The 18,122-nt window shown below is 34.0% G+C and overlaps 35 non-coding genes across 35 annotated transcripts; all 35 read left to right on the forward strand.

The window, feature by feature from the left end:
- Positions 1–110: 110 nt before the first annotated feature.
- On the forward strand, positions 111–182 carry TRNAW-CCA (transfer RNA tryptophan (anticodon CCA)). The gene has a single exon. It is a non-coding gene; the product is annotated as a tRNA-Trp (tRNA).
- A 167-nt stretch (positions 183–349) lies between these two features.
- TRNAC-GCA (transfer RNA cysteine (anticodon GCA)) lies at positions 350–421 on the forward strand. The gene has a single exon. It is a non-coding gene; the product is annotated as a tRNA-Cys (tRNA).
- Positions 422–588: 167 nt separating this feature from the next.
- On the forward strand, positions 589–660 carry TRNAC-GCA (transfer RNA cysteine (anticodon GCA)). Its single transcript has one exon. It is a non-coding gene; the product is annotated as a tRNA-Cys (tRNA).
- A 402-nt stretch (positions 661–1,062) lies between these two features.
- TRNAC-GCA (transfer RNA cysteine (anticodon GCA)) lies at positions 1,063–1,134 on the forward strand. Its single transcript has one exon. It is a non-coding gene; the product is annotated as a tRNA-Cys (tRNA).
- Positions 1,135–1,301: 167 nt separating this feature from the next.
- TRNAC-GCA (transfer RNA cysteine (anticodon GCA)) lies at positions 1,302–1,373 on the forward strand. Its single transcript has one exon. It is a non-coding gene; the product is annotated as a tRNA-Cys (tRNA).
- A 781-nt stretch (positions 1,374–2,154) lies between these two features.
- TRNAC-GCA (transfer RNA cysteine (anticodon GCA)) lies at positions 2,155–2,226 on the forward strand. The gene has a single exon. It is a non-coding gene; the product is annotated as a tRNA-Cys (tRNA).
- A 641-nt stretch (positions 2,227–2,867) lies between these two features.
- TRNAC-GCA (transfer RNA cysteine (anticodon GCA)) lies at positions 2,868–2,939 on the forward strand. The gene has a single exon. It is a non-coding gene; the product is annotated as a tRNA-Cys (tRNA).
- A 781-nt stretch (positions 2,940–3,720) lies between these two features.
- On the forward strand, positions 3,721–3,792 carry TRNAC-GCA (transfer RNA cysteine (anticodon GCA)). Its single transcript has one exon. It is a non-coding gene; the product is annotated as a tRNA-Cys (tRNA).
- Positions 3,793–4,111: 319 nt separating this feature from the next.
- Positions 4,112–4,183, forward strand: TRNAC-GCA (transfer RNA cysteine (anticodon GCA)). The gene has a single exon. It is a non-coding gene; the product is annotated as a tRNA-Cys (tRNA).
- Positions 4,184–4,348: 165 nt separating this feature from the next.
- TRNAC-GCA (transfer RNA cysteine (anticodon GCA)) lies at positions 4,349–4,420 on the forward strand. Its single transcript has one exon. It is a non-coding gene; the product is annotated as a tRNA-Cys (tRNA).
- A 170-nt stretch (positions 4,421–4,590) lies between these two features.
- Positions 4,591–4,662, forward strand: TRNAC-GCA (transfer RNA cysteine (anticodon GCA)). The gene has a single exon. It is a non-coding gene; the product is annotated as a tRNA-Cys (tRNA).
- A 781-nt stretch (positions 4,663–5,443) lies between these two features.
- Positions 5,444–5,515, forward strand: TRNAC-GCA (transfer RNA cysteine (anticodon GCA)). Its single transcript has one exon. It is a non-coding gene; the product is annotated as a tRNA-Cys (tRNA).
- A 320-nt stretch (positions 5,516–5,835) lies between these two features.
- Positions 5,836–5,907, forward strand: TRNAC-GCA (transfer RNA cysteine (anticodon GCA)). Its single transcript has one exon. It is a non-coding gene; the product is annotated as a tRNA-Cys (tRNA).
- Positions 5,908–6,074: 167 nt separating this feature from the next.
- TRNAC-GCA (transfer RNA cysteine (anticodon GCA)) lies at positions 6,075–6,146 on the forward strand. The gene has a single exon. It is a non-coding gene; the product is annotated as a tRNA-Cys (tRNA).
- A 167-nt stretch (positions 6,147–6,313) lies between these two features.
- TRNAC-GCA (transfer RNA cysteine (anticodon GCA)) lies at positions 6,314–6,385 on the forward strand. The gene has a single exon. It is a non-coding gene; the product is annotated as a tRNA-Cys (tRNA).
- Positions 6,386–6,552: 167 nt separating this feature from the next.
- TRNAC-GCA (transfer RNA cysteine (anticodon GCA)) lies at positions 6,553–6,624 on the forward strand. Its single transcript has one exon. It is a non-coding gene; the product is annotated as a tRNA-Cys (tRNA).
- Positions 6,625–6,791: 167 nt separating this feature from the next.
- TRNAC-GCA (transfer RNA cysteine (anticodon GCA)) lies at positions 6,792–6,863 on the forward strand. The gene has a single exon. It is a non-coding gene; the product is annotated as a tRNA-Cys (tRNA).
- Positions 6,864–7,644: 781 nt separating this feature from the next.
- TRNAC-GCA (transfer RNA cysteine (anticodon GCA)) lies at positions 7,645–7,716 on the forward strand. The gene has a single exon. It is a non-coding gene; the product is annotated as a tRNA-Cys (tRNA).
- Positions 7,717–8,356: 640 nt separating this feature from the next.
- On the forward strand, positions 8,357–8,428 carry TRNAC-GCA (transfer RNA cysteine (anticodon GCA)). The gene has a single exon. It is a non-coding gene; the product is annotated as a tRNA-Cys (tRNA).
- A 399-nt stretch (positions 8,429–8,827) lies between these two features.
- On the forward strand, positions 8,828–8,899 carry TRNAC-GCA (transfer RNA cysteine (anticodon GCA)). Its single transcript has one exon. It is a non-coding gene; the product is annotated as a tRNA-Cys (tRNA).
- A 402-nt stretch (positions 8,900–9,301) lies between these two features.
- On the forward strand, positions 9,302–9,373 carry TRNAC-GCA (transfer RNA cysteine (anticodon GCA)). The gene has a single exon. It is a non-coding gene; the product is annotated as a tRNA-Cys (tRNA).
- Positions 9,374–9,540: 167 nt separating this feature from the next.
- Positions 9,541–9,612, forward strand: TRNAC-GCA (transfer RNA cysteine (anticodon GCA)). Its single transcript has one exon. It is a non-coding gene; the product is annotated as a tRNA-Cys (tRNA).
- Positions 9,613–10,393: 781 nt separating this feature from the next.
- TRNAC-GCA (transfer RNA cysteine (anticodon GCA)) lies at positions 10,394–10,465 on the forward strand. Its single transcript has one exon. It is a non-coding gene; the product is annotated as a tRNA-Cys (tRNA).
- Positions 10,466–10,867: 402 nt separating this feature from the next.
- TRNAC-GCA (transfer RNA cysteine (anticodon GCA)) lies at positions 10,868–10,939 on the forward strand. Its single transcript has one exon. It is a non-coding gene; the product is annotated as a tRNA-Cys (tRNA).
- An 880-nt stretch (positions 10,940–11,819) lies between these two features.
- TRNAC-GCA (transfer RNA cysteine (anticodon GCA)) lies at positions 11,820–11,891 on the forward strand. The gene has a single exon. It is a non-coding gene; the product is annotated as a tRNA-Cys (tRNA).
- Positions 11,892–12,058: 167 nt separating this feature from the next.
- Positions 12,059–12,130, forward strand: TRNAC-GCA (transfer RNA cysteine (anticodon GCA)). The gene has a single exon. It is a non-coding gene; the product is annotated as a tRNA-Cys (tRNA).
- A 781-nt stretch (positions 12,131–12,911) lies between these two features.
- On the forward strand, positions 12,912–12,983 carry TRNAC-GCA (transfer RNA cysteine (anticodon GCA)). The gene has a single exon. It is a non-coding gene; the product is annotated as a tRNA-Cys (tRNA).
- Positions 12,984–13,764: 781 nt separating this feature from the next.
- Positions 13,765–13,836, forward strand: TRNAC-GCA (transfer RNA cysteine (anticodon GCA)). Its single transcript has one exon. It is a non-coding gene; the product is annotated as a tRNA-Cys (tRNA).
- Positions 13,837–14,238: 402 nt separating this feature from the next.
- Positions 14,239–14,310, forward strand: TRNAC-GCA (transfer RNA cysteine (anticodon GCA)). Its single transcript has one exon. It is a non-coding gene; the product is annotated as a tRNA-Cys (tRNA).
- Positions 14,311–14,477: 167 nt separating this feature from the next.
- TRNAC-GCA (transfer RNA cysteine (anticodon GCA)) lies at positions 14,478–14,549 on the forward strand. The gene has a single exon. It is a non-coding gene; the product is annotated as a tRNA-Cys (tRNA).
- Positions 14,550–15,330: 781 nt separating this feature from the next.
- TRNAC-GCA (transfer RNA cysteine (anticodon GCA)) lies at positions 15,331–15,402 on the forward strand. Its single transcript has one exon. It is a non-coding gene; the product is annotated as a tRNA-Cys (tRNA).
- Positions 15,403–15,804: 402 nt separating this feature from the next.
- On the forward strand, positions 15,805–15,876 carry TRNAC-GCA (transfer RNA cysteine (anticodon GCA)). The gene has a single exon. It is a non-coding gene; the product is annotated as a tRNA-Cys (tRNA).
- An 880-nt stretch (positions 15,877–16,756) lies between these two features.
- On the forward strand, positions 16,757–16,828 carry TRNAC-GCA (transfer RNA cysteine (anticodon GCA)). Its single transcript has one exon. It is a non-coding gene; the product is annotated as a tRNA-Cys (tRNA).
- A 167-nt stretch (positions 16,829–16,995) lies between these two features.
- TRNAC-GCA (transfer RNA cysteine (anticodon GCA)) lies at positions 16,996–17,067 on the forward strand. Its single transcript has one exon. It is a non-coding gene; the product is annotated as a tRNA-Cys (tRNA).
- A 781-nt stretch (positions 17,068–17,848) lies between these two features.
- On the forward strand, positions 17,849–17,920 carry TRNAC-GCA (transfer RNA cysteine (anticodon GCA)). Its single transcript has one exon. It is a non-coding gene; the product is annotated as a tRNA-Cys (tRNA).
- Positions 17,921–18,122: the final 202 nt, after the last annotated feature.

Genomic DNA, 18,122 nt, shown 5'->3' on the forward strand with positions numbered 1-18,122 from the left:
CTCTATGCCTAAACGCTTCATTTTGTTTATGTATGAACAATTTTAGCACATTATGACGTAATTTTAAAATAGTATCAGTAGTTATTTTTCTATATTTATTTTAAACATGTGGGGATATAGCTCAGTGGTAGAGCATTCGACTCCAGATCGAGAGGTCCCTGGTTCGAACCTGGGTGTCCCCTTCTATTTTAATGTTATACATTAGCCAACATAAAACACTTGTGTCCAGATCGTTCACTCTATGCGTAACAACACTTCAGTATGTTTATGTATGAACAATTTAAGCACATTTTTACGTAATTTCAAAATAGTATCAGTCGTTATTTTCCTATATTTATTTTAAACATGAGGGGATATAGCTGAGTGGTAGAGCATTCGACTGCAGATCGAGAGGTCCCTGGTTTAAACCCGGGTGTCCCCTTTAATTTTAATGTTATATATTAGCACAAATAAACCCCTTGTATCCATATCATTCACTGTATGCGTAACAACACTTCATTTTATTTATGCATGAACAATTTAAGCACATTATGACGTAATTTCAAAATAATATCAGTCGTTATTTTTCTATAATTATTTTAAACATGTGGGGATATAGCTCAGTGGTAGAGCATTCGACTGCAGATCGAGAGGTCCCTGGTTCGAACCCGGGTGTCCCCTTCTATTTTAATGTTATATATTAGCCAACATAAAACACTTGTGTCCAGATCTTTCACTCTATGCCTAAACACTTCATTTTGTTTATGTATGAATAATTTAAGCACATTATGACGTAATTTCAAAATTGTATCAGTAGTTATTTTCCTATATTTATTTTAAAGATGTGGGGATATAGCTCAGTGGTAGAGCTCGACTGCAGATCGAGAGGTCCTCGGTTTAAACCCGGGTGTCCCCTTCTATTTTAATGTTATACATTAGCCAACATAAAACACTTGTATCCATATCATTCACTCTATGCCTACCAACACTTCAGTTTTTTCATGTATGAACAATTTAAGCACATTTTTACGTAATTTCAAAATAGTATTAGTCGTTATTTACCTATATTTAGTTTAAACATGTGGGGATATAGCTCAGTGATAGAGCATTCGACTGCAGATCGAGAGGTCCCTGGTTTGAACCCGGGTGTCCCCTTTAATTTTAATGTTATATATTAGCACAAATAAACCCCATGTATCCATATCTTTCACTGTATGCGTAACAACACTTCATTTTATTTATGCATGAACAATTTAAGCACATTATGACGTAATTTCAAAATAATATCAGTCGTTATTTTTCTATAATTATTTTAAACATGTGGGGATATAGCTCAGTGGTAGAGCATTCGACTGCAGATCGAGAGGTCCCTGGTTCGAACCCGGGTGTCCCCTTCTATTTTAATGTTATGCATTAGCGAACATAAAACACTTGTGTCCAGATCATTCACTCTATGTCAAAACACTTCATTTTGTTTATGTATTAAAAATGTAAGCACAATTTGACGTAATTTTAAAATTGTATCATTAGTTATTTTTCTATATTTACTTTAAACTTGTGGGGATATAGCTCAGTGGTAGAGCTCGACTTGAGATCGAGAGGTCCTCGCTTTAAACCCGGGTGTCCCCTTCTATTTTAATGTTATACATTAGCCAACATAAAACACTTGTGTCCAGATCATTCACTCTATGCCTAAACGCTTCATTTTGTTTATGTATGAACAATTTAAGCACATTGTGACGTAATTTTAAAATTGTATCAGTAGTTATTTCCTTATATTTATTTTAAAGATGTGGGGATATAGCTTAGTGGTAGAGCATTCGACTGCAGATCGAGAGGTCCCGGGTGTCCCCTTTAATTTTAATGTTGTATATTAGCACAAATAAACCTCTTGTATTCATATCATTCACTCTATGCCGAACAACACTTCATTTTGTTTATGTATGAACAATTTAAGCATATTTTTACGTACTTTCAAAATAGTATCAGTGGTTATTTCCCTATATTTGTTTTAAACATGTGGGGATATAGCTCAAATAAACCCCTTGTATCCATATCATTCACTGTATGCGTAACAACACTTCATTTTATTTATGCATGAACAATTTAAGCACATTATGACGTAATTTAAAAATAATATCAGTCGTTATTTTTCTATAATTATTTTAAACATGTGGGGATATAGCTCAGTGGTAGAGCATTAGACTGCAGATCGAGAGGTCCCTGGTTCGAACCCGGGTGTCCCCTTCTATTTTAATGTTATATATTAGCCAACATAAAACACTTGTGTCCAGATCTTTCACTCTATGCCTAAACACTTCATTTTGTTTATGTATGAATAATTTAAGCACATTATGACGTAATTTCAAAATTGTATCAGTAGTTATTTTCCTATATTTATTTTAAAGATGTGGGGATATAGCTCAGTGGTAGAGCTCGACTGCAGATCGAGAGGTCTTCGGTTTAAACCCGGGTGTCCCCTTCTATTTTAATGTTATACATTAGCCAACATAAAACACTTGTATCCATATCATTCACTCTATGCCTACCAACACTTCAGTTTGTTCATGTATGAACAATTTAAGCACATTTTTATGTAATTTCAAAATAGTATTAGTCGTTATTTACCTATATTTAGTTTAAACATGTGGGGATACAGCTCAGTGATAGAGCATTCGACTGCAGATCGAGAGGTCCCTGGTTTGAACCCGGGTGTCCCCTTTAATTTTAATGTTATATATTAGCACAAATAAACCCCATGTATCCATATCATTCACTGTATGCGTAACAACACTTCATTTTATTTATGCATGAACAATTTAAGCACATTATGACGTAATTTCAAAATAATATCAGTCGTTATTTTTCTATAATTATTTTAAACATGTGGGGATATAGCTCAGTGGTAGAGCATTCGACTGCAGATCGAGAGGTCCCTGGTTCGAACCCGGGTGTCCCCTTCTAATTTAATGTTATGCATTAGCGAACATAAAACACTTGTGTCCAGATCATTCACTCTATGTCAAAACACTTCATTTTGTTTATGTATTAAAAATGTAAGCACAATTTGACGTAATTTTAAAATTGTATCATTAGTTATTTTTCTATATTTATTTTAAACTTGTGGGGATATAGCTCAGTGGTAGAGCTCGACTTGAGATCGAGAGGTCCTCGCTTTAAACCCGGGTGTCTCCTTCTATTTTAATGTTATACATTAGCCAACATAAAACACTTGTGTCCAGATCATTCACTCTATGCCTAAACGCTTCATTTTGTTTATGTATGAACAATTTAAGCACATTATGACGTAATTTTAAAATTGTATCAGTAGTTATTTCCTTATATTTATTTTAAAGATGTGGGGATATAGCTTAGTGGTAGAGCATTCGACTGCAGATCGAGAGGTCCCGGGTGTCCCCTTTAATTTTAATGTTGTATATTAGCACAAATAAACCTCTTGTATTCATATCATTCACTCTATGCCGAACAACACTTCATTTTGTTTATGTATGAACAATTTAAGCATATTTTTACGTACTTTCAAAATAGTATCAGTGGTTATTTCCCTATATTTGTTTTAAACATGTGGGGATATAGCTCAAATAAACCCCTTGTATCCATATCATTCACTGTATGCGTAACAACACTTCATTTTATTTATGCATGAACAATTTAAGCACATTATGACGTAATTTCAAAATAATATCAGTCGTTATTTTTCTATAATTATTTTAAACATGTGGGGATATAGCTCAGTGGTAGAGCATTCGACTGCAGATCGAGAGGTCCCTGGTTCGAACCCGGGTGTCCCCTTCTATTTTAATGTTATATATTAGCCAACATAAAACACTTGTGTCCAGATCATTCACTCTATGCCTAAACGCTTCATTTTGTTTATGTATGAACAATTTTAGCACATTATGACGTAATTTTAAAATAGTATCAGTAGTTATTTTTCTATATTTATTTTAAACATGTGGGGATATAGCTCAAATAAACCCCTTGTATTCATATCATTCACTCTATGCCGAACAACACTTCATTTTGTTTATGTATGAACAATTTAAGCACATTTTTTACGTAATTTCAAAACAGTGTCAGTCGTTATTTTCCGATATTTATTTTAACATGTGGGGATATAGCTCAGTGGTAGAGCATTCGACTGCAGATCGAGAGGTCCCTGGTTCGAACCCGGGTGTCCCCTTCTATTTTAATGTTATATATTAGCCAACATAAAACACTTGTGTCCAGATCATTCACTCTATGCCTAAACGCTTCATTTTGTTTATGTATGAACAATTTTAGCACATTATGACGTAATTTTAAAATAGTATCAGTAGTTATTTTCCTATATTTATTTTAAACATGAGGGGATATAGCTGAGTGGTAGAGCATTCGACTGCAGATCGAGAGGTCCCTGGTTTGAACCCGGGTGTCCCCTTTAATTTTAATGTTATATATTAGCACAAATAAACCCCTTGTATCCATATCATCATTCACTGTATGCGTAACAACACTTCATTTTATTTATGCATGAACAATTTAAGCACATTATGACGTAATTTCAAAATAATATCAGTTGTTATTTTTCTATAATTACTTTAAACATGTGGGGATATAGCTCAGTGGTAGAGCATTCGACTGCAGATCGAGAGGTCCCTGGTTCGAACCCGGGTGTCCCCTTCTAATTTAATGTTATGCATTAGCGAACATAAAACACTTGTGTCCAGATCATTCACTCTATGTCAAAACACTTCATTTTGTTTATGTATTAAAAATGTAAGCACAATTTGACGTAATTTTAAAATTGTATCATTAGTTATTTTTCTATATTTATTTTAAACTTGTGGGGATATAGCTCAGTGGTAGAGCTCGACTTGAGATCGAGAGGTCCTCGCTTTAAACCCGGGTGTCCCCTTCTATTTTAATGTTATACATTAGCCAACATAAAACACTTGTGTCCAGATCATTCACTCTATGCCTAAACGCTTCATTTTGTTTATGTATGAACAATTTAAGCACATTATGACGTAATTTTAAAATTGTATCAGTAGTTATTTCCTTATATTTATTTTAAAGATGTGGGGATATAGCTTAGTGGTAGAGCATTCGACTGCAGATCGAGAGGTCCCGGGTGTCCCCTTTAATTTTAATGTTGTATATTAGCACAAATAAACCTCTTGTATTCATATCATTCACTCTATGCCGAACAACACTTCATTTTGTTTATGTATGAACAATTTAAGCATATTTTTACGTACTTTCAAAATAGTATCAGTGGTTATTTCCCTATATTTGTTTTAAACATGTGGGGATATAGCTCAAATAAACCCCTTGTATCCATATCATTCACTGTATGCGTAACAACACTTCATTTTATTTATGCATGAACAATTTAAGCACATTATGACGTAATTTCAAAATAATATCAGTCGTTATTTTTCTATAATTATTTTAAACATGTGGGGATATAGCTCAGTGGTAGAGCATTCGACTGCAGATCGAGAGGTCCCTGGTTCGAGCCCGGGTGTCCCCTTCTATTTTAATGTTATATATTAGCCAACATAAAACACTTGTGTCCAGATCATTCACTCTATGCCTAAACGCTTCATTTTGTTTATGTATGAACAATTTTAGCACATTATGACGTAATTTTAAAATAGTATCAGTAGTTATTTTTCTATATTTATTTTAAACATGTGGGGATATAGCTCAAATAAACCCCTTGTATTCATATCATTCACTCTATGCCGAACAACACTTCATTTTGTTTATGTATGAACAATTTAAGCACATTTTTTACGTAATTTCAAAACAGTGTCAGTCGTTATTTTCCGATATTTATTTTAAACATGTGGGGATATAGCTCAGTGGTAGAGCATTCGACTGCAGATCGAGAGGTCCCTGGTTCGAACCCGGGTGTCCCCTTCTATTTTAATGTTATACATTAGCCAACATAAAACACTTGTGTCCAGATCGTTCACTCTATGCGTAACAACACTTCAGTATGTTTATGTATGAACAATTTAAGCACATTTTTACGTAATTTCAAAATAGTATCAGTCGTTATTTTCCTATATTTATTTTAAACATGAGGGGATATAGCTGAGTGGTAGAGCATTCGACTGCAGATCGAGAGGTCCCTGGTTTGAACCCGGGTGTCCCCTTTAATTTTAATGTTATATATTAGCACAAATAAACCCCTTGTATCCATATCATTCACTGTATGCGTAACAACACTTCATTTTATTTATGCATGAACAATTTAAGCACATTATGACGTAATTTCAAAATAATATCAGTCGTTATTTTTCTATAATTATTTTAAACATGTGGGGATATAGCTCAGTGGTAGAGCATTCGACTGCAGATCGAGAGGTCCCTGGTTCGAACCCGGGTGTCCCCTTCTATTTTAATGTTATACATTAGCCAACATAAAACACTTGTATCCATATCATTCACTCTATGCCTACCAACACTTCAGTTTGTTCATGTATGAACAATTTAAGCACATTTTTACGTAATTTCAAAATAGTATTAGTCGTTATTTACCTATATTTAGTTTAAACATGTGGGGATATAGCTCAGTGATAGAGCATTCGACTGCAGATCGAGAGGTCCCTGGTTTGAACCCGGGTGTCCCCTTTAATTTTAATGTTATATATTAGCACAAATAAACCCCATGTATCCATATCATTCACTGTATGCGTATCAACACTTCATTTTATTTATGCATGAACAATTTAAGCACATTATGACGTAATTTCAAAATAATATCAGTCGTTATTTTTCTATAATTATTTTAAACATGTGGGGATATAGCTCAGTGGTAGAGCATTCGACTGCAGATCGAGAGGTCCCTGGTTCGAACCCGGGTGTCCCCTTCTATTTTAATGTTATGCATTAGCGAACATAAAACACTTGTGTCCAGATCATTCACTCTATGTCAAAACACTTCATTTTGTTTATGTATTAAAAATGTAAGCACAATTTGACGTAATTTTAAAATTGTATCATTAGTTATTTTTCTATATTTATTTTAAACTTGTGGGGATATAGCTCAGTGGTAGAGCTCGACTTGAGATCGAGAGGTCCTCGCTTTAAACCCGGGTGTCCCCTTCTATTTTAATGTTATACATTAGCCAACATAAAACACTTGTGTCCAGATCATTCACTCTATGCCTAAACGCTTCATTTTGTTTATGTATGAACAATTTAAGCACATTATGACGTAATTTTAAAATTGTATCAGTAGTTATTTCCTTATATTTATTTTAAAGATGTGGGGATATAGCTTAGTGGTAGAGCATTCGACTGCAGATCGAGAGGTCCCGGGTGTCCCCTTTAATTTTAATGTTGTATATTAGCACAAATAAACCTCTTGTATTCATATCATTCACTCTATGCCGAACAACACTTCATTTTGTTTATGTATGAACAATTTAAGCATATTTTTACGTACTTTCAAAATAGTATCAGTGGTTATTTCCCTATATTTGTTTTAAACATGTGGGGATATAGCTCAAATAAACCCCTTGTATCCATATCATTCACTGTATGCGTAACAACACTTCATTTTATTTATGCATGAACAATTTAAGCACATTATGACGTAATTTCAAAATAATATCAGTCGTTATTTTTCTATAATTATTTTAAACATGTGGGGATATAGCTCAGTGGTAGAGCATTCGACTGCAGATCGAGAGGTCCCTGGTTCGAACCCGGGTGTCCCCTTCTATTTTAATGTTATATATTAGCCAACATAAAACACTTGTGTCCAGATCTTTCACTCTATGCCTAAACACTTCATTTTGTTTATGTATGAATAATTTAAGCACATTATGACGTAATTTCAAAATTGTATCAGTAGTTATTTTCCTATATTTATTTTAAAGATGTGGGGATATAGCTCAGTGGTAGAGCTCGACTGCAGATCGAGAGGTCCTCGGTTTAAACCCGGGTGTCCCCTTCTATTTTAATGTTATACATTAGCCAACATAAAACACTTGTATCCATATCATTCACTCTATGCCTACCAACACTTCAGTATGTTTATGTATGAACAATTTAAGCACATTTTTACGTAATTTCAAAATAGTATCAGTCGTTATTTACCTATATTTAGTTTAAACATGTGGGGATATAGCTCAGTGATAGAGCATTCGTTTGCAGATCGAGAGGTCCCTGGTTTGAACCCGGGTGTCCCCTTTAATTTTAATGTTATATATTAGCACAAATAAACCCCTTGTATCCATATCATTCACTGTATGCGTAACAACACTTCAGTATGTTTATGTATGAACAATTTAAGCACATTTTACGTAATTTCAAAATAGTATCAGTCGTTATTTTCCTATATTAAATTTAGACATGTGGGGATATAGCTCAGTGGTAGAGCATTCGACTGCAGATCGAGAGGTCCCTGGTTCGAACCCGGGTGTCCCCTTCTATTTTAATGTTATGCATTAGCGAACATAAAACACTTGTGTCCAGATCATTCACTCTATGTCAAAACACTTCATTTTGTTTATGTATTAAAAATGTAAGCACAATTTGACGTAATTTTAAAATTATATCATTAGTTATTTTTCTATATTTATTTTAAACTTGTGGGGATATAGCTCAGTGGTAGAGCTCGACTGCAGATCGAGAGGTCCCTGGTTCGAACCCGGGTGTCCCTTTCTATTTTAATGTTATGCATTTGCCAACATAAAACACTTGTGTCCAGATCATTCACTCTATCCTAAACACTTTATTTTGTTAATGCATGAACAATTCAAGCACATTATGACGTAATTTCAAAATAGTATCAGTCGTTATTTTTCTACATTTATTTTAATCATGTGGGGATATAGCTCAGTGGTAGAGCATTCGACTGCAGATCGAGAGGTCCCTGGTTCGAACCCGGGTGTCCCTTTCTATTTTAATGTTATATATTAGCCAACATAAAACACTTGTGTCCAGATCATTCACTCTATGCCTAAACGCTTCATTTTGTTTATGTATGAACAATTTAAGCACATAATGACGTAATTTTAAAATTGCATCAGTAGTTATTTTCCTATATTTATTTTAAAGATATGGGGATATAGCTCAGTTGTAGAGCTCGACTGCAGATCGAGAGGTCCTCGGTTTAAACCCGGGTGTCCCCTTCTATTTTAATGTTATACATTAGCCAACATAAAACACTTGTATCCATATCATTCACTCTATGCCTACCAACACTTCAGTTTGTTCATGTATGAACAATTTAAGCACATTTTTACGTAATTTCAAAATAGTATTAGTCGTTATTTACCTATATTTAGTTTAAACATGTGGGGATATAGCTCAGTGATAGAGCATTCGACTGCAGATCGAGAGGTCCCTGGTTTGAACCCGGGTGTCCCCTTTAATTTTAATGTTATATATTAGCACAAATAAACCCCTTGTATCCATATCATTCACTGTATGCGTAACAACACTTCATTTTATTTATGCATGAACAATTTAAGCACATTATGACGTAATTTCAAAATAATATCAGTCGTTATTTTTCTATAATTTTTTTAAACATGTGGGGATATAGCTCAGTGGTAGAGCATTCGACTGCAGATCGAGAGGTCCCTGGTTCGAACCCGGGTGTCCCCTTCTAATTTAATGTTATGCATTAGCGAACATAAAACACTTGTGTCCAGATCATTCACTCTATGTCAAAACACTTCATTTTGTTTATGTATTAAAAATGTAAGCACAATTTGACGTAATTTTAAAATTGTATCATTAGTTATTTTTCTATATTTATTTTAAACTTGTGGGGATATATCTCAGTGGTAGAGCTCGACTGCAGATCGAGAGGTCCTCGCTTTAAACCCGGGTGTCCCCTTCTATTTTAATGTTATACATTAGCCAACATAAAACACTTGTGTCCAGATCATTCACTCTATGCCTAAACGCTTCATTTTGTTTATATATGAACAATTTAAGCACATTATGACGTAATTTTAAAATTGTATCAGTAGTTATTTCCTTATATTTCTTTTAAAGATGTGGGGATATAGCTTAGTGGTAGAGCATTCGACTGCAGATCGAGAGGTCCCGGGTGTCCCCTTTAATTTTAATGTTGTATATTAGCACAAATAAACCTCTTGTATTCATATCATTCACTCTATGCCGAACAACACTTCATTTTGTTTATGTATGAACAATTTAAGCATATTTTTACGTACTTTCAAAATAGTATCAGTGGTTATTTCCCTATATTTGTTTTAAACATGTGGGGATATAGCTCAAATAAACCCCTTGTATCCATATCATTCACTGTATGCGTAACAACACTTCATTTTATTTATGCATGAACAATTTAAGCACATTATGACGTAATTTCAAAATAATATCAGTCGTTATTTTTCTATAATTATTTTAAACATGTGGGGATATAGCTCAGTGGTAGAGCATTCGACTGCAGATCGAGAGGTCCCTGGTTCGAACCCGGGTGTCCCCTTCTATTTTAATGTTATATATTAGCCAACATAAAACACTTGTGTCCAGATCTTTCACTCTATGCCTAAACACTTCATTTTGTTTATGTATGAATAATTTAAGCACATTATGACGTAATTTCAAAATTGTATCAGTAGTTATTTTCCTATATTTATTTTAAAGATGTGGGGATATAGCTCAGTGGTAGAGCTCGACTGCAGATCGAGAGGTCCTCGGTTTAAACCCGGGTGTCCCCTTCTATTTTAATGTTATACATTAGCCAACATAAAACACTTGTATCCATATCATTCACTCTATGCCTACCAACACTTCAGTTTGTTCATGTATGAACAATTTAAGCACATTTTTATGTAATTTCAAAATAGTATTAGTCGTTATTTACCTATATTTAGTTTAAACATGTGGGGATATAGCTCAGTGATAGAGCATTCGACTGCAGATCGAGAGGTCCCTGGTTTGAACCCGGGTGTCCCCTTTAATTTTAATGTTATATATTAGCACAAATAAACCCCTTGTATCTATATCATTCACTGTATGCGTAACAACACTTCATTTTATTTATGCATGAACAATTTAAGCACATTATGACGTAATTTTAAAATAGTATCAGTCGTTATTTTTCTATATGTATTTATTTTAAACATGTGGGGATATACCTAAGTGGTAGAGCATTCGACTGCAGATCGAGAGGTCCCTGGTTCGAACCCGGGTGTTCCCTTCTGTTTTAATGTTATGCATTAGCGAACAAAAAACACTTGTGTTCAGATCATTCACTCTATGTCAAAACACTTCATTTTGTTTATGTATTTAAAATGTAAGCACAATTTGACGTAATTTTAAAATTGTATCATTAGTTATTTTTCTATATTTATTTTAAACTTGTGGGGATATAGCTCAGTGGTAGAGCTCGACTGCAGATCGAGAGGTCCCTGGTTCGAACCCGGGTGTCCCCTTCTATTTTAATGTTATAAATTAGCCAACATAAAACACTTGTGTCCAGATCATTCACTCTATGCCTATACGCTTCATTTTGTTTATGTATGAACAATTTAAGCACATTATGACGTAATTTTAAAATTGTATCAGTAGTTATTTTCCTATATTTATTTTAAACATGTGGGGATATAGCTCAGTGATAGAGCTCGACTGCAGATCGAGAAGTCCTCGGTTTAAACCCGGGTGTCCCCTTCTATTTTAATGTTATACATTAGCCAACATAAAACACTTGTATCCATATCATTCACTCTATGCCTACCAACACTTCAGTTTGTTCATGTATGAACAATTTAAGCACATTTTTACGTAATTTCAAAATAGTATTAGTCGTTATTTACCTATATTTAGTTTAAACATGTGGGGATATAGCTCAGTGATAGAGCATTCGACTGCAGATCGAGAGGTCCCTGGTTTGAACCCGGGTGTCCCCTTTAAATTTAATGTTATATATTAGCACAAATAAACCCCTTGTATCCATATCATTCACTGTATGCGTAACAACACTTCATTTTATTTATGCATGAACAATTTAAGCACATTATGACGTAATTTCAAAATAATATCAGTCGTTATTTTTCTATGATTATTTTAAACATGTGGGGATATAGCTCAGTGGTAGAGCATTCGACTGCAGATCGAGAGGTCCCTGGTTCGAACCCGGGTGTCCCCTTCTATTTTAATGTTATATATTAGCCAACATAAAACACTTGTGTCCAGATCTTTCACTCTATACCTAAACACTTCATTTCGTTTATGTATGAATAATTTAAGCACATTATGACGTAATTTCAAAATTGTATCAGTAGTTATTTTCCTATATTTATTTTAAAGATGTGGGGATATAGCTCAGTGGTAGAGCTCGACTGCAGATCGAGAGGTCCTCGGTTTAAACCCGGGTGTCCCCTTCTATTTTAATGTTATACATTAGCCAACATAAAACACTTGTGTCCAGATCATTCACTCTATGCCTAAACGCTTCATTTTGTTTATGTATGAACAATTTAAGCACATTATGACGTAATTTTAAAATTGTATCAGTAGTTATTTCCTTATATTTATTTTAAAGATGTGGGGATATAGCTTAGTGGTAGAGCATTCGACTGCAGATCGAGAGGTCCCGGGTGTCCCCTTTAATTTTAATGTTGTATATTAGCACAAATAAACCTCTTGTATTCATATCATTCACTCTATGCCGAACAACACTTCATTTTGTTTATGTATGAACAATTTAAGCATATTTTTACGTACTTTCAAAATAGTATCAGTGGTTATTTCCCTATATTTGTTTTAAACATGTGGGGATATAGCTCAAATAAACCCCTTGTATCCATATCATTCACTGTATGCGTAACAACACTTCATTTTATTTATGCATGAACAATTTAAGCACATTATGACGTAATTTCAAAATAATATCAGTCGTTATTTTTCTATAATTATTTTAAACATGTGGGGATATAGCTCAGTGGTAGAGCATTCGACTGCAGATCGAGAGGTCCCTGGTTCGAACCCGGGTGTCCCCTTCTATTTTAATGTTATATATTAGCCAACATAAAACACTTGTGTCCAGATCTTTCACTCTATGCCTAAACACTTCATTTTGTTTATGTATGAATAATTTAAGCACATTATGACGTAATTTCAAAATTGTATCAGTAGTTATTTTCCTATATTTATTTTAAAGATGTGGGGATATAGCTCAGTGGTAGAGCTCGACTGCAGATCGAGAGGTCCTCGGTTTAAACCCGGGTGTCCCCTTCTATTTTAATGTTATACATTAGCCAACATAAAACACTTGTGTCCAGATCATTCACTCTATGCCTAAACGCTTCATTTTGTTTATGTATGAACAATTTAAGCACATTATGACGTAATTTTAAAATTGTATCAGTAGTTATTTCCTTATATTTATTTTAAAGATGTGGGGATATAGCTTAGTGGTAGAGCATTCGACTGCAGATCGAGAGGTCCCGGGTGTCCCCTTTAATTTTAATGTTGTATATTAGCACAAATAAACCTCTTGTATTCATATCATTCACTCTATGCCGAACAACACTTCATTTTGTTTATGTATGAACAATTTAAGCATATTTTTACGTACTTTCAAAATAGTATCAGTGGTTATTTCCCTATATTTGTTTTAAACATGTGGGGATATAGCTCAAATAAACCCCTTGTATCCATATCATTCACTGTATGCGTAACAACACTTCATTTTATTTATGCATGAACAATTTAAGCACATTATGACGTAATTTCAAAATAATATCAGTCGTTATTTTTCTATAATTATTTTAAACATGTGGGGATATAGCTCAGTGGTAGAGCATTCGACTGCAGATCGAGAGGTCCCTGGTTCGAACCCGGGTGTCCCCTTCTATTTTAATGTTATATATTAGCCAACATAAAACACTTGTGTCCAGATCTTTCACTCTATGCCTAAACACTTCATTTTGTTTATGTATGAATAATTTAAGCACATTATGACGTAATTTCAAAATTGTATCAGTAGTTATTTTCCTATATTTATTTTAAAGATATGGGGATATAGCTCAGTTGTAGAGCTCGACTGCAGATCGAGAGGTCCTCGGTTTAAACCCGGGTGTCCCCTTCTATTTTAATGTTATACATTAGCCAACATAAAACACTTGTATCCATATCATTCACTCTATGCCTACCAACACTTCAGTTTGTTCATGTATGAACAATTTAAGCACATTTTTACGTAATTTCAAAATAGTATTAGTCGTTATTTACCTATATTTAGTTTAAACATGTGGGGATATAGCTCAGTGATAGAGCATTCGACTGCAGATCGAGAGGTCCCTGGTTTGAACCCGGGTGTCCCCTTTAATTTTAATGTTATATATTAGCACAAATAAACCCCTTGTATCCATATCATTCACTGTATGCGTAACAACACTTCATTTTATTTATGCATGAACAATTTAAGCACATTATGACGTAATTTCAAAATAATATCAGTCGTTATTTTTCTATAATTTTTTTAAACATGTGGGGATATAGCTCAGTGGTAGAGCATTCGACTGCAGATCGAGAGGTCCCTGGTTCGAACCCGGGTGTCCCCTTCTAATTTAATGTTATGCATTAGCGAACATAAAACACTTGTGTCCAGATCATTCACTCTATGTCAAAACACTTCATTTTGTTTATGTATTAAAAATGTAAGCACAATTTGACGTAATTTTAAAATTGTATCATTAGTTATTTTTCTATATTTATTTTAAACTTGTGGGGATATATCTCAGTGGTAGAGCTCGACTGCAGATCGAGAGGTCCTCGCTTTAAACCCGGGTGTCCCCTTCTATTTTAATGTTATACATTAGCCAACATAAAACACTTGTGTCCAGATCATTCACTCTATGCCTAAACGCTTCATTTTGTTTATATATGAACAATTTAAGCACATTATGACGTAATTTTAAAATTGTATCAGTAGTTATTTCCTTATATTTCTTTTAAAGATGTGGGGATATAGCTTAGTGGTAGAGCATTCGACTGCAGATCGAGAGGTCCCGGGTGTCCCCTTTAATTTTAATGTTGTATATTAGCACAAATAAACCTCTTGTATTCATATCATTCACTCTATGCCGAACAACACTTCATTTTGTTTATGTATGAACAATTTAAGCATATTTTTACGTACTTTCAAAATAGTATCAGTGGTTATTTCCCTATATTTGTTTTAAACATGTGGGGATATAGCTCAAATAAACCCCTTGTATCCATATCATTCACTGTATGCGTAACAACACTTCATTTTATTTATGCATGAACAATTTAAGCACATTATGACGTAATTTCAAAATAATATCAGTCGTTATTTTTCTATAATTATTTTAAACATGTGGGGATATAGCTCAGTGGTAGAGCATTCGACTGCAGATCGAGAGGTCCCTGGTTCGAACCCGGGTGTCCCCTTCTATTTTAATGTTATATATTAGCCAACATAAAACACTTGTGTCCAGATCTTTCACTCTATGCCTAAACACTTCATTTTGTTTATGTATGAATAATTTAAGCACATTATGACGTAATTTCAAAATTGTATCAGTAGTTATTTTCCTATATTTATTTTAAAGATGTGGGGATATAGCTCAGTGGTAGAGCTCGACTGCAGATCGAGAGGTCCTCGGTTTAAACCCGGGTGTCCCCTTCTATTTTAATGTTATACATTAGCCAACATAAAACACTTGTATCCATATCATTCACTCTATGCCTACCAACACTTCAGTTTGTTCATGTATGAACAATTTAAGCACATTTTTATGTAATTTCAAAATAGTATTAGTCGTTATTTACCTATATTTAGTTTAAACATGTGGGGATATAGCTCAGTGATAGAGCATTCGACTGCAGATCGAGAGGTCCCTGGTTTGAACCCGGGTGTCCCCTTTAATTTTAATGTTATATATTAGCACAAATAAACCCCTTGTATCTATATCATTCACTGTATGCGTAACAACACTTCATTTTATTTATGCATGAACAATTTAAGCACATTATGACGTAATTTTAAAATAGTATCAGTCGTTATTTTTCTATATGTATTTATTTTAAACATGTGGGGATATACCTAAGTGGTAGAGCATTCGACTGCAGATCGAGAGGTCCCTGGTTCGAACCCGGGTGTTCCCTTCTGTTTTAATGTTATGCATTAGCGAACAAAAAACACTTGTGTTCAGATCATTCACTCTATGTCAAAACACTTCATTTTGTTTATGTATTTAAAATGTAAGCACAATTTGACGTAATTTTAAAATTGTATCATTAGTTATTTTTCTATATTTATTTTAAACTTGTGGGGATATAGCTCAGTGGTAGAGCTCGACTGCAGATCGAGAGGTCCCTGGTTCGAACCCGGGTGTCCCCTTCTATTTTAATGTTATATATTAGCCAACATAAAACACTTGTGTCCAGATCATTCACTCTATGCCTAAACGCTTCATTTTGTTTATGTATGAACAATTTAAGCACATTATGACGTAATTTTAAAATTGTATCAGTAGTTATTTTCCTATATTTATTTTAAACATGTGGGGATATAGCTCAGTGATAGAGCTCGACTGCAGATCGAGAAGTCCTCGGTTTAAACCCGGGTGTCCCCTTCTATTTTAATGTTATACATTAGCCAACATAAAACACTTGTATCCATATCATTCACTCTATGCCTACCAACACTTCAGTTTGTTCATGTATGAACAATTTAAGCACATTTTTACGTAATTTCAAAATAGTATTAGTCGTTATTTACCTATATTTAGTTTAAACATGTGGGGATATAGCTCAGTGATAGAGCATTCGACTGCAGATCGAGAGGTCCCTGGTTTGAACCCGGGTGTCCCCTTTAAATTTAATGTTATATATTAGCACAAATAAACCCCTTGTATCCATATCATTCACTGTATGCGTAACAACACTTCATTTTATTTATGCATGAACAATTTAAGCACATTATGACGTAATTTCAAAATAATATCAGTCGTTATTTTTCTATGATTATTTTAAACATGTGGGGATATAGCTCAGTGGTAGAGCATTCGACTGCAGATCGAGAGGTCCCTGGTTCGAACCCGGGTGTCCCCTTCTATTTTAATGTTATATATTAGCCAACATAAAACACTTGTGTCCAGATCTTTCACTCTATACCTAAACACTTCATTTCGTTTATGTATGAATAATTTAAGCACATTATGACGTAATTTCAAAATTGTATCAGTAGTTATTTTCCTATATTTATTTTAAAGATGTGGGGATATAGCTCAGTGGTAGAGCTCGACTGCAGATCGAGAGGTCCTCGGTTTAAACCCGGGTGTCCCCTTCTATTTTAATGTTATACATTAGCCAACATAAAACACTTGTGTCCAGATCATTCACTCTATGCCTAAACGCTTCATTTTGTTTATGTATGAACAATTTAAGCACATTATGACGTAATTTTAAAATTGTATCAGTAGTTATTTCCTTATATTTATTTTAAAGATGTGGGGATATAGCTTAGTGGTAGAGCATTCGACTGCAGATCGAGAGGTCCCGGGTGTCCCCTTTAATTTTAATGTTGTATATTAGCACAAATAAACCTCTTGTATTCATATCATTCACTCTATGCCGAACAACACTTCATTTTGTTTATGTATGAACAATTTAAGCATATTTTTACGTACTTTCAAAATAGTATCAGTGGTTATTTCCCTATATTTGTTTTAAACATGTGGGGATATAGCTCAAATAAACCCCTTGTATCCATATCATTCACTGTATGCGTAACAACACTTCATTTTATTTATGCATGAACAATTTAAGCACATTATGACGTAATTTCAAAATAATATCAGTCGTTATTTTTCTATAATTATTTTAAACATGTGGGGATATAGCTCAGTGGTAGAGCATTCGACTGCAGATCGAGAGGTCCCTGGTTCGAACCCGGGTGTCCCCTTCTATTTTAATGTTATATATTAGCCAACATAAAACACTTGTGTCCAGATCTTTCACTCTATGCCTAAACACTTCATTTTGTTTATGTATGAATAATTTAAGCACATTATGACGTAATTTCAAAATTGTATCAGTAGTTATTTTCCTATATTTATTTTAAAGATGTGGGGATATAGCTCAGTGGTAGAGCTCGACTGCAGATC

Source organism: Saccoglossus kowalevskii, chromosome 2, assembly GCF_978046115.1.
Source record: "Saccoglossus kowalevskii chromosome 2, keSacKowa6.1, whole genome shotgun sequence".
Classification (NCBI taxonomy): domain Eukaryota; kingdom Metazoa; phylum Hemichordata; class Enteropneusta; family Harrimaniidae; genus Saccoglossus; species Saccoglossus kowalevskii.